At 34.2% G+C, this 14,516-nt stretch overlaps 1 protein-coding gene across 1 annotated transcript in view; it reads right to left on the bottom strand.

Moving 5' to 3' along the window:
* The window catches only part of LOC127948590 (protein ELFN1-like), a 74,641-nt gene that overhangs the window by 6,883 nt on the left and 53,242 nt on the right, over positions 1-14,516 (bottom strand). Inside the window, exon 2 of the mRNA XM_052545085.1 lies at positions 13,434-13,505. The gene's annotated coding sequence lies outside the window, so the exon portion shown is untranslated. The remainder of the gene's footprint in view (positions 1-13,433; positions 13,506-14,516) is intronic.

The raw sequence follows: 14,516 nt of genomic DNA, 5'->3' as shown, positions 1-14,516 counted from the left end.
CATTAAATATGTACTGTACTTATTCATTCATTAGTTTATTTATGGCTTGACAAATTTGTATGCTATTAAAAATAAATAAATAAAAAAGACATGCCACTTGGTTTAGTTCATTCATTAATTTGTAAGTGTATTGTGGTGCCCAAATATTTTGGGGGGCACTGCAGCTGTGTGTCTAGGACAAAACACACACACACTTCGATTCACAGGGAGACATTTGTACTACAAATGTATCTGTTCTTGATAAACTTGACATTCGGCAAATGTGTAATGCAGTTCAGGATGAATAATTAAGAAATCATGGAGACTATTACACTCTAGTCAGAGAGATATTTTATTATGCATGCCTTCTATATGAAGAACTTTTTCAGAATTTTTCAGACAGATTTATAACTGACAAACCATGTTAGTAACACAATAGACAGTTTTAACAGTGCAGTCTTCATGAGAACAAGCCTTTGGCTTAGTCATTCGCCCCAAAACACTTAACCTGCATGTCAAACCATTCATAAACTTCAAAGGAAATGGCTTATTGTGTTCGCTTCCATGAACTGACTTCGATACACTGTTGTACAGCAAGAGGCTTTCAAGCATTCAGACTAACATTCAGTACTCTGTGTCTGTTCAAGTGTCAGAGAGGAAGGGATTGATTGTGTGTGTGTGTGTGTTTGTGTGTGTGGACTTGAATGTAGTTGCTTGTGGCTTAAAATAACACGCTCCCATTTTATGATCAATAAACAACTGTGTGACTCTGTGACATTAGATTAAGCCACCCGCTCTGGGCAAACATAAGAGAAGCTGTTATCCCCATACATTTTCTTTCTCTCTCCCTAGCTTCTCGTTTTCTAAGTGGAAATCCCAAAATCTCAGATTTCTGGGTGCAGTTTGTGATATTGGAGACATTAGTCTTCTGAAAGTAAACCGACTGTAGACATGTCAAGACGAATTAAAGTGATATGAAGTGATTAATGTAATATGACATTCATTTACTCACTAATAAATTGCAGCATCAGATATAGAATAGATGATAAATGCATAAATCATAAGTTCAATCTTTATTTACTTATCGAGAATATGCACTGTTTATTCAGGTTTATATATATATATATATATATACCTAGTCGATGCCACACAGACAGGAGACAAACCTGAAGCAGTGGTGCGAATACTGTAGATGTGACTGAGTGTCTTGTATGTAGTGTGAACTGTGGGAAGGAAGAAGAGGTTTATGGACTGATGTGGCAGATTTTAGGTGCATTCACACCTCAATACAAGCGATCTTTGCCCTCCACATGAAAAGCGTCACAGAAGGCGAATTTTACAAGGTTGCTTGGTAGCGAGAAGGTGGGAATTATACACAATAGTTAAAAAGCATATATGAAAGGTAAGAATTTGTGGCTTAGGACAGAAAAAATCATTTTGGAATCGATGTTACGTGTTAAATTTAAACCATAATATTCAAGTTACTTTTCTGTTAATTTCCTGGCACGTGTTGTACACTACTGTTCAAAAGTTTGGGGTAATTTTTTTTTATTCAGTGAGGATGGATTGCATTAATCAAAACTGTCAGTAAAATCATTTTTAATGTTACAAAAGAAATCCAGCGTCGCAGTTTCTACAGAAATATTAAGCAGCACAGCTGTTTTCAACATTGATAATTAAAAGCATTATTTGAGTATCAAATCCGCATATTAGAATGATTTCTGAAGGATCACATGACACTGAAGACTGGAGAAATGATGCTGAAAACTCAGCTTTGATCACAAGAATAAATAAAATAAATAAAAAATCGAAGGTACTAAGTAGTTATTTATATTGCAGTAATATTTCATTACTACCAAATACATGCTAGAACATTAAAAAACTTTCCAAAATGTCTTACCAGTCCTAAACTTTTGGATAATACTTTTCTGCACACCTATACAAATATGGAAATAAACAAGACTGAAAACCTCCACCTAGCCCAAATTAAAAGAAAATGGGGTATATTTGAAATATGTGAACATTATAGCCGATCACATTTCATTTACTGTTGGTTATGTATGAGACGAAGTCACTATAAATTTTCTACGGTAAAAAATGACATTTTTAATCCTAAAAAAAACTACCTTAATACATTTCATAAAAAATAAATGCTATGCTTGTCTTAGGGTCGCCTTTTTAAGCAGTAAGCTGCACTTATTTTCATCTCAAATATGTCAGAGTCCAAATTCACGGCGTGAAAATATGATCAATAGCTTAACAGACAGTAAGAATAATTCATTAAAGATTATTTCTCACCTGTCTGAGGAAATACAGTAAAAATCCAACTCCCATTTATTCAAATAATAACTTTCAGCTCTATCTTTCAATGACGTCCGACTATTCTCAGTCCTTGACAAGCCCATGGAAAGAATTATGAAAATTAAGCCAGTTTTCTGTTTACAAAACTTCTTCCATGTTATTGTTACTTCAGCACATAAGTCACATCGTAAGGGGTGGTGCAGTGATTCATCCAATGAGACACTGATTACATATGTGTGGTACACAAGCCAAGAAATATACATTATATAAAATGGAAGTTTTGCCAGAAAGTTCTGGAGATATTAGGAACACATTTGGCCAAGGATACCTTTTCTCAACTGAACTACAGTTCGGTCAGTCTAAACTCAATAACCTTCAGGCCTATAGCCCCCATCCTCTGAACATTTCACCTCCTGAGGAAATATACATGTGTGTAGACATTGTGATAGAGAGAGGTAAGGCTACAGAGAGTAGAGAGAGAGAACACAGAAGAGAGGAGGGATTTCAGAAAAACATCTGGCAGAGAGCATGATATAATCTAACAGCATCCAAAAATAAAAAAGGAAGATAAAAAAAGAAAATTACATTTTTAGAATAATTTTTCAAAAAGATGGGCTTCAGTTAATATTTCACTACAGTCACTACCAAAGCACAAGCTCAGTCTCTCTTTTGATTTCTTTTGCATCACCTCCCATGTGATGATACACCATGTGGCTAGCTGTCTGATACTCATTTGCTGAAATTGTTATAAAACTTGACATGCACGCAAGACAACACTGGCGGAAGCTTGATGCTTTGTTCCATTGAGTTTAATTCATTGAGTTTAAAGTGTTGACTTTAAGATGCATGCTGAAGATGTCTTTGTTGGAAATAAATTTTAAATATGTAATTACATGAGAGAAATTCCATCATTATTTAGGTGTGTGTGTGTGTTTTTCGGAGTGTGGTTATGCACTCATACTAGAAGATTAGACTGCACATTGGCTCAGAGTAAAAGTGTCAGATCTATTCACTGCCAACTTTGAGAAGGCTGCATAAATTTGCACGTCTTTCCACAGAGTGGAGCTATTTTTGAACTTGGCAGCCAGTGATATAGAGTTTATCCTGGAACAACATTCCATCAATGCCATGACATACAAAGTGCAAATTGTGCAAGACCAAAGATCTTCCCTGATGAGACCACCAAGGATTCCCTCTGCACAGACAGCCTAAGCCTAGTCACATAACATTAAAGAGAGCTCACTTGAAACAGAAGATTCTGTCATCAGTTACTCACTAAGCTGTTATTTTTTGGTGATAAATGCATGCTGTCTTTTGCAGTTCTCTTGTTTTCAGTTTGTGCAATGTGCAATATGTCTTTTATTTACAAATTTGCATTAATTAACAGATGATTTACTACGTAGGGCAGATTCTTTCACTTCATGAGAAGTCAAATATTGTGTGAATGCTGTCTAATTCATTAATATGTAGCATGTACTGCCCTGAAGATTAGTGATGTGAAGCGCACTGGATTAAAGCGTCACTTCATTGTAAATGTGTTTGTCTATCTGTGTGAGAGCGAGGGTGTTTAAGCATATGAAATTGGCCTTGGGAAATTTCGATGCTTAATGACGTTCCTTCACACTCTAGAAATCTGCTCTATTGCTTTGCAGAGCACAGATCATGAAAACAAGCAAAACCTAATATGCATTATTACATTTCAAACACACCGTGAAACAAAGCTGTAACTAAAGTTGCTAGGCAGGGGTGTCTGATGAATATTTGGTGAAGTCTGAAACAGATTTTTAGCAGTGTTACAGTTATTATTTATATACTATTATAATATGTATTGATATTTTGAACTAGTTTTTATTTTCATACTTTGAGATTATATTTACATTTTTGTATGTGCACATTTTTTTATGTACACTTTTGTCATTTTTATTAGTTTTTGTATTTTTTAATCATTATTTCTATAGGGCTTTAATTTGTTTTTATTTCAGTTTTTATTTAAAAATAAGTTTGGGGGAAATTGAAAGAAAACTTTGTTGCACTTTGTACTTCACTATAATAAGCATGGCAAGTAATACTTTCACACAAATGCTTCCTCTATTTCTCTCAGTGCATTTAATCAGAGTTGAGAGCCGGAACAATGCGTTTTATAATGTTGAGTGGAGTGTGTTTAGGTTACTGCGTAATACCTGAAGTAAAGTTTTCTTGCATGTTGTTATTGCATGCTGATGCTGTTGAGATTCCCCACTGACTCTTTCTCAGCTGGACCTCACAGTGATGGCAGCTCTCTAATTAAAGCAGAATATATTACCTATAATGAGTAAGAAAGTGTGTGTATGTGTGTGTTTGTTTTGTCATTGAGACTTTACACCACATATATGGACTTTAAGGATGCGGTCCCAGAATACAATCATCATAATGTATTAGTGATTGAAGAATATATATTTACAAGGTAACTGTTGCATAGGTAAAGAGTTAAACTGAGTAGCGTGGGTTACCACTCAGTATTTTGGCAGTGTGAATATATTTACTGAAGGATATGAATGCTTGCTGTAATTCAGCTTTTGTGTAAATCTCAACAGTTGTTACAAGCTGACTGTGTTTGCTGTCTGTTAATACTATCTGTATTCTTGCTGTCTGCATTGTCAAAGCCAGACGGATTTTCTTCATATTTACTCTGCTGTTTCGGGCAGAAAATCTGTGTAATTCGGCCAAATACTTTTTTTTAAACACAAAACCTAATCTCAAACAGTTGACGAGACTTACTGGTAGCTAAAAACATCAAAATACCTAAAGTATTTAATAAACAAACACACAAGGACTGTAGATGCATGCTGAATGCTGTATTTTCAACATCATTGCTCTGGTCTTCAGTGTCACATGATCCTTCAGAAATCATTCTAATATGCTGATTTGCTGCTTAAGATCAAGAAACATTTTGTGTTATCACTGTTGAGTGACACGTCTTTGACGTCATTTTTTATTGTTGCTGAACAGGTGTACTAATATCTTTTTTTTTTTATCTAACTGCCCCAGACTTTTAAACGCTCCCTGGGCGGTTCAGCGCAAAAAAGGAGGCGTGTTCCGGCGCAAACAATCCCTGGTGCTATTTTGCTGTTCCATTAAACAATTGCGCCACTGACCAGAAAAAACCTAGTCTAAAGTCAGTGGCGCGTTGTTCATTATGCTATTTTAAGGGCGCATGCTTGACCATAATGTATAGCGTGCACAACGCGCATACACTTTGCTCGTGTAATCTACACAGATGCAACAGTTATTTTTGCAAATCATAAATTGTTACACAAAAAAAAATATTAACACATGAGATGACGGAAATCATTGTGGTGTGCCACGAAGATGTGAAAAAAATAGGCATAAATCTAGCTTACAAATTATTCAGGCTAATTATTCTCCCATCCCCATACAACACACCTTCTCTGTCTTTCACTGCTCTTACAAGAACATCAGTCTCCTCGGCTGTGAACCGCTCCTGGCGTGCGCCTGGTAAATACGCCATAATAATAGCAATCCATAATGGAACTTGCGCACCTGCTTTTAAAGGGAATGTTGGATGACGCTCTGATTGGTTTATTTCACGTTACGCCCAAACCACACCTATGAATAATGAAGCTACTTCAGACCAACCCATTTTAGATTTGCGCCGGGCGCAAGAGCCATTTATCCCGCCGGGAAAATAGCAACAGCGCCGAGACCCGCCCACAAAGTTACTTGCGCTTCGCGCTTTGACACTTGCGTTTCAGATCCTTAAAATAGGGCCCATGATATATATATATATATATATATATATATATATATATATATATATATATATATATATATATATAATATGAAAAATGAATGATATATTTATTTATTTATATATATATATGTGTGTGTGTGTGTGTGTGTGAATATATACATTTATATAAATATAATAGAATATAAATGTGCACAAAAAATATTAACAAAAACTATCATTTTAAATTATAACTTAAGGTAATATTAGTCAAAATAACTCTTTTGAATATATAAAATCATTGGTAAATTCCTAATTCAAACAGACCAGCCTGATCTCACGGCAATACGTACATTTTTAAGAGGTGGCTAATTCGTATGAATTTGTATGACCTTTTTCATACAAATCCATATGGTTTGTGTTAAATCGTACTTATTTTATGAGTTGCACAATTCCTAGGAATTTGTCAGAATGACCTACACCTAACCCCACCCCTAAACCAGCCTGTCACTGGGGTCGAGACAAATCGTACAAAATCGTACAAGTGAGGTCGTACGAATTAGCCACCTCGTAAAATACATATGACTTGGTCATGAGATAGCGCTGAACAGACCAAAATAATTAAGTCTTAATATTCTAAAACCTGACTTAAATTAAATCTAATTTAATTTACACAACAGCCATGAAAGCACCCATAACAATCTAATTGCATGATAATAATTGCTTGGCTTGGCAGCAATTTTGCACAAGCGAGACTCACATTTTATTCAGACAGTCCATTTAAACTCAGCATGAAATCTTCACAGCATTTACACTTTTTAGTAAGATGGAGGAACATGTATGTCATTTAAGAGCCCTAATAATAATAAAAAAGAGCAGTCTTTTATCCTCAGCTGGCTAATGAATCCATACACTGTGAAACTGAGAAATACTGCTGTTTGGAGCAAGGACTGAACATGGTCTAAAAGGAAAGGTTCAAGACCAGCTTCCTTTCAAATATTCACTTCCTCCTCTTTCCTGTTTTTACTCAAGACACACATCTAAAGAATAAGAGCTGACAGCGTCTCTCTTAATACACATGAATAAAATCTGCAAACTAAAGGATTTCTCACATAAGCGTAGAGGAGGAATAAAACAACCAGCTCAAGACACAGATGGCGGCCACCCCTCCCTTCTTCCTCTTTCTCTGGGGTCTGCAGTGATCTTGACACCTGGTCATCGTGACATTCTCCATTTAGCTGTTCAGCATCATCAGCCAGATGAGAATGTGCACAGTATAAAAGATGAGAGGCTAACTGACAAGATGAAAGGATCACATGCACGCTCTGTCTCTTTAATGCCCTTCATTTGGCTCTCTGCTGTGTTAGACTTTTTTAAGCTTAGAAGTTTTAAGAGGATATGTTTTAATAAAGATAGATGCAGAGGCAGCTAATGGTGACATTTAAAGGTATAGTTCATTCAAAAATTAAAAATCATTATTTAATCACCCATATGTCCATCCAATCCCTTTTATTATTTTTAGTGGAGCAAAAAAGGGAATTTTTAAAGGGATATTCACTTGCAGCACCATAAGAAAAGTCTTATACAATTAGTATTTTCAACAACAACAACATAACAAAAAAGGTTTTAAGCCAGTTATTTCTCTCTTTTGCTGTCATGTGTCAGTAGGGAATATTAGTTTAATTTCCAAGCATTCATTTTGCCATTAATTGTAATAATCCAGTGAGATTTTTTTGTACAAAGAGTCTGACAACAGCCAGTGCTCCACACAGAGATCTTTTTTTTTTCTCTGTTTTTTGGTTTTTTAATCTTCTCTTATTATTATGACCTGCTTGAGAAACCGCAATACAGTCCATAACAATGCTATTATTTCTTTGTATACTTTTATTGTTATAGTGCTCAGGGCACAGACCTCATGGGTTAATCTTCGTGTTCATCTCAATGTGATATTGCCAATCCTTATGCTGCTATATCCAAACTATTCCCACAACCTCACTGGAGACAGTGTGAGGACATAATTACAGCAAATTCAACAGTAAAAACATGTGCTGAATAGATCAGGAGCGATGCAGTCTGCTGTGCAGTGCTCAAGGCTTTCATTCAGCACAGCGTGATCTGAAGACACCGTCCGCCACCTGTTAGGAAAGCAGGGAATAAGCTCGGTTTAATACTTGTTTCTCCTCCTACACAGAGGGTCTCTTTTTTTTGACCCTGGTTCCAGTTTTCACACCTCAGCTCTCTCTCTCTCTCACAGCCAAGTTCAAAAGCAAGTCATCAGTGTCTTTGGTGTTGCAATTCACTCAAAGAAAGTGCATACTCTAAGTGGCTAAAAGTCAAGTGCTAAGGTTAAACTTTGAGAGTGGAGAAGAATGCTGGAAAATGCAAGAAAATAAAAACATTGCCAGTTTTGGTTGAATAAGCCCAGTCTAGTGTCATGGTCATGTTGAAGAAGGCACACAAAGTAGTTGAATAGTATCCAGGAAGAAGATCCCTCGCAGGATTTTATTAACAATAGGCTACATAATTTTCCTGGTGTATGCTTTGTTTTAATGACAGCAAGGAGTCCTATAGGTGCACAATAATTCATCTTAGTGAGAACAATAATCAATGATGTGCACTTCGATATTATGGGGGACACTGCTGGATTCAGTGGTCCAATGGTCCATTGTCCGGTTTGAATAGGTTTAATGATAATAGCTTACTGTGTCGTGTGAAGTCATCTCTACAACATTATGAAAAATGCCACTGTATTTGAAGCATACAACTTGAAGAAAATGGTAATTTGCATGTTTTCTTTTTAAAGTACTTTTCAGAGTCAGACAATTCTATTTACACTGTTATAAATATAGACTAAAAATCACTAAAAGTTGTTCTCCTTATCAGCAAAACTGCATAAATTAAATTTTATTTTCATCGTTTAAAACAATTGAAATAGTTTTTGGCCAGTGGAAAGGAATGAGACAAACTATATTCTAAAATATTTATCTGAGAACTATATTAAACAGTTTTGTTTTTAGGGATTTTTATTTTTATATATTTATGCTAAAAAAATAAGGATACTGGATTATTTTTAGCAATAAAAACTGTGTATGGCACAAATAGCTTTTATAGTCCATATCTCATATTTCCTTAATGTCTTGAACCTTTAACTGTGTCAAATGTGTTGTCACGTGGATGGGAATATGCATAGAAATGATATGCAGATGAGGTTATGCATAGTAAAACTAGGCGTTGTAAGCTCCATATATGGTGATTTCGGGCAGGAGTCGGGGTGGAAATGCACATACACACAATCTTCCCAGACTGGGATTTATAAAGGGATTTTTGCGCAGGTTCTGGCGTACGCATGGTTTCATGTGCATACGCAAAATCTGGTTTTTGTTACTGTGTACACTTTTAGGGTGAAATCTACTGAGAGTTTTATAAATGAGACCCCAGATGACTAAACAAAGTAAAAATGCAACAAAAGAGTTCATAACTGTTACATCTAGACACTTAGTAAATGTATTTCATTCAGCTGGATATATAAACTATCATTCAAAAGGTTGGTGGTCAGTAGTTATTTATTTATATATTTTAAAGAAAGAAATGAATACTTTTATTCAGAAAAGGAGCAATTAATGTAGCCATTAATTCAATCAAATGAAAAGACATTTTCTACTTCAAATAAATGCTGTCCTTTTGAACTTTCTGCTCTTCAAAGGATCCGAAAAAATGTCTAATGTTTTCCACAAACATTAAACAGAACAACAATTTTTAACATTGATAATAATACGATTTATTTCTTTAGCACTAAATTAGCATATTAGAATGATTTCTGAAGGATCAGACTGGAGTGACCATGTTACTTTAAATTATTAAACAATTTATATTGTAATTATAATTCAATAACATTTTTTACTGCATTTTTGACCAAATGAATGCAGACTTGGCAAGTAAAAGATTTGAAATATATACACATTTAAATTATGGTATGCAGTTAATTTTAAATTATATGCATTTCTGCAAAAACAAAATGCATTCAATTCTGTCAGCTAATGAAATGTAAAGCAATGAGTATCATTTCATGCATGAGCTTAGACCAATTATTCTTAATATCTTGACAATATGTTGACGATTGCTCATGATTTAGCTCTCCATTATTAATTTTTTTTTTGGCTTATTCATTGTGCCCGTGTCTATTCACATTTTGAAACCAAAATGGCAAAATTGTGGTTTCAAACTCTCATGTCAACACTATCTATATATAAAACACATGATGCACAATGTAAATATTAATGTAAAACATCAAATTTGTATGATAGACAAACATTATTATATTTATCCCTGATTTTTCTTTAAACTCTAATAGTAGCATCATATAGTAGCATACAGTTAATGTCTTTCAAGCATAATTGCACTGCAATGAAAATGATTCAATAGCATAGATTCCAGATCTGAATCCAGAGGTTTTGGATCTGGTTCTTAGACAAATGAAGCCCTATGCCTAAATAAATTCATTAGATGTATCTGGTGTGTTTTTCCCCTCGGATCTGCATAAATTAAGTTGGGATAGATCCAAAGCAAACCTTAAGCCTTAAGCTTATACATCTATCAGCCGCTGATCCCCCTCATTATTGAGCTGGACTGATATGGGCAGCCGTCATTCCCTTGAATAACACACGGCCATCGTAACCAACCTATTGTGTCCCATGGTGATCAACAAGGCATTCTGATTGTGTTTACTTTAGAATGAAAACAATTGACAGACAAACTGTACACCTCTCGACGGAGGTGAGTAAATGCTTGCTTGGTTTCTATTAGCTGTGCTAAGGAGGGATTATGTTGTCTTGAGGGAGTCAAAGCTTTGTAAGCGAATGAATCCCAAACCTCTAAATCCTATTAGCTGCATACGGAGGTGAGGGAACACAGAACCATGGCTTAACCTTAAGACTGACAGACGCACAGGTGTGTTTTATTGCATCTGTTTGTCCTCTCACTTTCAGCACAACATTAACACACACCAATCTAATAGAAATGGTAAGGGTCTCTAAAAACCAGATACATATCTGTTTTGTTACCCTAAATGATATTTTCCTTTTGGTTTCTCCATCCCAATCTAATGTGAAACATGCTGTTTTCACCAGCTGTACTGTATATACGGTGGTAGGAAGGTATAAGACTCGTCTGAATTCAGTGATTGCATAACATCCTGTCTAGATGCCTTCATCAGTCGCTTTTTGAAGGCAGAATAGATATTTCCTTTGCTGTTGGTGGTTTTGTGTTTGTTTCTTTTTGTTCTTTTTTTTTTACTTATGAATCATAAAACAATCAGCATTGTCCCAGTCACTATAATATTTGATTGGTTATTTCTGAAGTTCACTTGAATATGTTATCAGACCTTGCATATTCTGCTTTCAGTCTGTCTGAGTGAAATCAGTCTCGGAAAGTTTAAAATTTTATAATGTTATCACTGTTTAAATTTATTTTTATGATGGCAAAGCTGCATTTTCATCATAATTACAATAGTATTCAGTGTCACTTGATGCTTCAGAAATAATATGCTGCTAATATGCTGATTTGCTGTTTAAGAAACATTTCTTATGATTATCAATGTTTTAAAAACAGTTGTACTGTTTAATATTTTGTGAAAATCATGATTTTTTATTTATTATTAATTTAAGGTTCAAAAGAATGTCATTTATTTAAAATATAAATCTTTTTATACATTATAAATGCTTTACTTTTAATCAATTTACAAATGTGCACAGTTTCCTTTTATGAGGCTGGATTTTTTGAAAAATAGTTATTATTTTTGTCTATACAATGAGTTGCAAAAATTGCAGACAGAAAAGAAATAATTGCTCAAGAACTTGATTTGTTGTCTTTTTCCTCACACAAACAATACTATGGTATTCTCTGAACTACTTTGGAGCAATAAGTAAATACCAAGGTTTATGTATATGGTAATCATATTGTACCATGGCATTACCATTTAATAATAAAAATTTAATAAAGATAAAGGTAAATGTAATGATATACACTGTACTTGCACACTTGCATATTACACCTCCAGTTTCCCAAATATTAAGCTGATTTACCTGCATTATTCAATCTTTCCCACATCATCATACAAGTTAAAGCCTCAGGCATCTGGTTTACCTGTACCATATTTTCTTGTTTATAGTTGATGTTTCAAATTTAATTTGATAAACCTAATGCCCATAACCTATACCCTAAGATTAGACTTTCTAATAGACACCAAAACATCCTGAAACCACATAAAAATCTGTTGCAATTACTATTAAATTAAAACTCTGCAAATGATGTTTGATTTGCACTATAGGTCTCAGATGTTTGGACCGACTGCTTGTTCCTTGCATAAGCATGTTTCTCTGTTATACACGAGGGAAAGCGAACAATGAAATGAAATCAGCTTTCTTGCTCTATTTCTTTCTCTGTCCATTTTTCTTTCCCAACCTCAAAATGAATCTGCTGTTCTGTTACAAAAAGAGGAAAATAAAATAAACTTTTATTGGTGAAGGAGAAACAGGCTGGTTGGAGGGGAGGAGGAAAGAGGAATGGATGAAGATATGCATTAGTCAGAGAACGGGAGAGCAGGAGAAAGCCCATGAATCTCAATCTAACTTTGTTCAGCTGGGACCAGAAAAGAGCAAGCAGCAAGGTCATCTGAGACAGAGTGACGCAACAATTACAAAAGCCTGCCAGGCCCATTGTGATTGGCCATATCGCTCTTTGATCAATGTCAAGGAAGGTGTTTTTTTTTTGTTTTTTGTTTTTTTGTTTTTTTATAACATGTCATGATTTTTGCCCTTAACTTTCAATAGTTTAGTATGAGAGAAGTATAGCTTGCATTCTGATTTAGGGTTTAGGTGTAAACATACACTTTATGAGGGATTTTAAGAGAGATAATGACGTAATTAAACGTGAAAATGTATTGTGGATATTGTCGTACTATTAGAAAGTGGTGTATAAAATATTGCATAATATATTGCATAAAATATCTCATAGCAGATGTACCATTCAAAAGTAAAAAAAAAACTGTTGATGTCAGCTCTATCATCACAGCAAAACTAAGGAGAAATGACTTGGCCCACAGTTGCTCAACACTACTGACTGTGTGTTTCCTTTTCCTTTCCTTTTCTGTGTACAGAAGCATATTTCGGCATAATCCAGTGTTTTATGTATATTTGTTAGCAAAGAAACAAGAACAGCCTATAAAATATGAAAATATATTTCATTTTCCTCCAGCATTCCTCATTTGGAGCATCTACAGCAAATGAGATGGAAACGGAATAATAAGTATCTCCTCTGCTCCCTATTTATTGTATTTTTCCTTTGGTCATCATTTATAAAACTTGCTTACTATCATTAGGCCATAACTGGAGGTCTAAATTTTGTATCTGTGTGGATGTAAATGCCCTACCCACACAGCTGCAGAGATCTGATTGGTGCTCCCAGTTGCTCAAGTATCCAGTCAGATGTCCTTTGAGAAGATCTGCAAACACAGATACATATAAGACTTGAGTCATTCATTTGATACATTAAAATGATTCAGGCAGTCTCGTTCATAAAGCATCACTATTTTTAATGTTCAGAACTTTATGTATAAATGAACATGAATGATAACCCTGCTCATTTAGCCACAAACAGAGCAGAATAAAATAATATAAACTTTTTATAAACTTTTTAAACTATGGACCAGAATATCTGCTAAGATGAATATTTTGACTTTTTGCCCCACTACATTTAAGATTTGTTTTTGATTTGTACAGTATATAAATTTCCGTCCATTTGGATTACATCAATTTGGTGAAGAAACTATTTATTCTATCAAGAAATTCCTATTAAATTTCATAAATAATTGCAAAAGAAACAAGTAACACATTGAATTAAACTTAACATTTTAAGTAGAAAGAATGAAATAGTATTTTCTTGTGCTCAGATTGAAAAATCTCTCTCTCTCTCTCTCTCTCTCTCTCTCTCTCTCTCTCTCTCTCTCTCTCTCTCTCTCTCTCTCTCTCTCTCTCTCTCTCTCTCTCTCTCTCTATATATATATATATATATATATATATATATATATATTTACATTGCTGTTTTAGCAAAAACAAACTTAATGTGATGCACATTTGTCAGTAAGGAAAAAGGCATGGGATGTATTATTTTTTAACTAACTGCATGTATATGATATAGTTAATAATTACATAAGAAATTATTTATATAATGATATTTTCAAAATGCTTAGAATTGACATGTAAATTGTGAAAAACAATTTATTTTCAAAAAGTCTGAAGATGGTTGAAATACAGCTGGTTTGAACAAGCATTATTCCGTTATGTAAATTTTAAGTCTATTTCTGTAATTTTACAATTTTAAACTGTATTTCAAAATTACGTGAAAAAACTGTAAAATAAAACAGTACAATTCCATAAAATAACAGTTTTTTTTTTTTTACAGTGAAAATGTATGAGATGGATACAAATAGGATTTATTGATAAATTTATTGATA

Source organism: Carassius gibelio, chromosome B1 (genome assembly GCF_023724105.1).
Source record: "Carassius gibelio isolate Cgi1373 ecotype wild population from Czech Republic chromosome B1, carGib1.2-hapl.c, whole genome shotgun sequence".
Lineage (NCBI taxonomy): Eukaryota > Metazoa > Chordata > Actinopteri > Cypriniformes > Cyprinidae > Carassius > Carassius gibelio.
Note: the sequence above shows the minus strand (reverse complement) of the source record. Positions and strands in the feature narration are given on the sequence as shown.